Raw genomic sequence first — 3,596 nt, 5'->3', positions numbered from 1 at the left:
AGAGAGAGAGAGAGAGAGAGAGAGAGAAAGAGAGAGAGAGAGAGAGAGGCCCTTCATTGCCAACAGAGAAAATATATCTTCTTGAGCTTTCTTCATCCAGTCTTTACTGTGACTATTATGCATTTGTATTAAACATTACTTTTAAATTCAAAAACGTTTGGCTAAGAAACTAGTTCATTAGCTTCGTCATCAGCATTTCTTACTTGAATTCACCAGGGTTATTCAACAGCAAAGAGAAAAATTCCAACTGTGACTTTAGATAAGTGGTCCACTTATCTTATATTGCAGATAAGCTGGTTAACAAGATAATGAAGTAGTTTATTTCTGTATAACTGTTTATTTGCTTATCAGCAACTGAAGTAGTCATTAGAAATGCTTAGTTATCACTGTGTATTTGTATGTGTGTGTGTGTGTGTGTGTGTGTGTGAACACACCGGACAAAATGCTTAGTAGTATTTCACATGTCTTTACAATTCTGAGTTCAAATTCTACTGAGGTCAGCTTTGCCTTTTATCCTTTTGGGGATCAATGAAAATAAGTAAGCACCAGAAGTGGTCAAAAGATACATTGGCTAGCCAAATATGCATGGCTATACAATATATAATTTTTATTTGAACATTGGCCTCAAATTTTGGCACAAGGCCCGCAATTTCAGGGAAGGGGTTAAGTCGATTACATCAATCCCATTACTCAACTGGTACTTATTTTATAGACCCAGAAACAATGAAAGGCAAATTCGACCTCAGCAGAATTTGAACTCAGAACATGAAGTTGGATGAAATGCTGCTAAGCATTTTCCCAACAGGCTAACAATTCTGCCAGCTTATTTGAATATTAAAAACAATTTTTATATATAAGAGAATTTTTCTATTTGCATATGCTTAGCATTTCAGCACCAGTTTGCATTCATGGGGCACTCAAAGTCAAAGCATTTATATCAGATCAAATATATATTTTAGTTGACTGATATCATGTGAGCATAAGAGGTAAATCAGCCATATAGTGTTTCAATCTTAGCTGGTAGGGTCATGCTGTTGGTCAGTTGTTCCAACTACCATCTGACCTGGTTGTATTAATGCAGTGCTATAAAGTAGCTCCATTGGAGAGTAGCCAAGATCTCCTTTATTGCTGTATGTAAACTGAGCAATACAACAAGAAAGGATTCTAACCATCTCTCTGAGTCAGCATACATTTGTAAGGCTGTCTTAAGTTGGTGGAAAAAGTGTTCTATTATCCTGTTGGTCTTCATGCTAGCTGCCATTTTTAGCAGTCTGTTTGCCAATTTGTGGATGAGCAGTGATAAATTTCTTGTGCTGAACATCAAGTATTGTCAATTAGTGGTTTGGTTGAGTGACTCTTCACAGTTGGAGTCACCAGTTCGTATGAAGGGGTGCTGAAAAGTTCCTGGCTTTAAGGGTATTGTGAAAGGGCAGAGCTGTTACCTTTACAAGGGAGGCAGGAGAACAGTTTAGGAGAAGATATGCAAAAAATCATGATGGGACACAATATATCTTTCTCTGTTTTGCAGATTTAATGCATGATGGCAGCTCCTACAATGTATTTTGGTAAAATTGAAGCATGGTTGATCATGAAGTTACTCTTTTTGCTAGGCAAAGGAGCAGTGGAAATCCATGGTGAGATGAAGGAAGTCTTGAAGGATGGCTGCCCATCTTACTCCACAGAGAAAATCTGGGTGTCAAGATTTCAGACTGGTCATTTCGAAGTCACAGATGAACCCCAGTCAGGACAACCAGCTTTGGCGACCAAAAAGGAGGCTCTGGAAATTTCCTGTGAAAGAGTTGGCCACATCATCCACAACATTCTGGACATGAGAAAACTTTCTGCAAAATGCCTGAACTCAGATCAGAAGTGCATCAGAATGACATCAAAGGTGAATCTGGACTGGTTTGCAGTGAGAGAGGCTGATTTTATGGCCCATTTAGTTACTATGGATGAAACTTGGCTTCATCATTATGATCCTCAAACCAAACCAAACTGAAGGACCACCCGAAGGGGAATATGATGAAAAAAAAAATCATAATTAACTAATCCTCCAGTATTTTCTCTTAGCCAAAGTCAGGAACTTTTCAGTGCTCCCTTATAGTATTGGTTCACTTTTGCTGTTGGTGTTGTCAGTTTGTGGAGTTGGCTGGTAGTGTAAAACTGCATGGAATTTTTCATCAATCTTGACATCAAACAAATGCACCAGAATAATGATTGGCTGAAATATGGACCAAGACCATCTAATAAGGACACTCATCACTAAATATGGAAACATGATACTCTGTGGCCTTTTCTTATTACTAAACTGACAAGGTTTCAAATGCTGAGTACAGCCACAGTTACTTTTTTTTTTATAAGTTCAGAAAAAATTCAATAAACAGACCTGTGGTAACATCATCAATTAAAAGGCTGGGAGTTGTTTACATAGAATTTCTTGATCATAAACAATAAATTTCAGGTTCAAATCAAAGTACTGGACCTTTTACTACTAAAATAAGCATTCCACTAAACAGTTCATTATCTTTTGACAAAATTAAAGATTATAATGGAAATATTATTATATCTAAATCTCTCAATGAGATATATTCAGTAACATTATTCAGAAAAGATCACAATGAATTTCTGAGTAAAGTAGCTTCAAGAGGAAAATATGGAATTACTAGCAAATGACTGCAATATTATTTGACAATGCCACTCTTCTATTTGAAAATATTTTATGTACTTGAGCTGTCGAATAAAAAATAATTGTTTTGCACAACTGTTTGTTCTTTGTCTCTCTCTCTCCCAGTTCCTTATCCTACCTCTTACTCTATTAAGTGATAAAAACAAAAATCATGTTTCAACAAGTCATTATATATCACATATATTTCCAGCAAAAAATCCCTGGGAAGCCATTGTAAAGGATACTTGCTCTTTCTCAACACTCAACCCACATGCTGTAGCTTTTCAGATCCTGGATGATATTCCCATTGGTTCTAGTTTCAAACCAGAAAATTATAATAAGCCTGAACATATCCTTAACGTAAAGGCTGGTTAGTCAAAAACTGGTCAAAGATAGAGTTTCTCATTGGTCACATAATAAGGATATACATTGTATATATAAATGTTATAAAATTAATTTATGATATTACATGTACAGGAAACAGATCATGTTTTATTTCATAGCTTGATTATATATACTTCCCAGTCTTTCATTAAATTTGTCAAAATTTGTGACTCCTCACCTCCAGGAGCATTTCCTTGGCACATGATCAAAAATGCTGAAGTGTTTAACAATTTCATCCTAACATGTGTACGTGGGCAGTATCTCGAATAAAGTCTTCCTCATAAAGTATAGCCATATATATAATATATATATCATAAATATATATGTAATATATATATTATATATACATATATATAATATATATATATATATATAATAAATATATATGTAATATATATATTATATATACATATATATAATATATATATGTAATATATATATTATATATACATATATATAATATATATATATGTAATATATATATTATATATACATATAAGCTGAACATTAGAAGCATCAGTTGTGGCGTGCGAGAGAGACGATTGCG

The sequence above is a fragment of the Octopus bimaculoides genome, chromosome 19 (genome assembly GCF_001194135.2).
Source record: "Octopus bimaculoides isolate UCB-OBI-ISO-001 chromosome 19, ASM119413v2, whole genome shotgun sequence".
Lineage (NCBI taxonomy): Eukaryota > Metazoa > Mollusca > Cephalopoda > Octopoda > Octopodidae > Octopus > Octopus bimaculoides.
The sequence above is the reverse complement of the archived record's forward strand: the minus strand, read 5'-3'. Positions refer to the sequence as shown.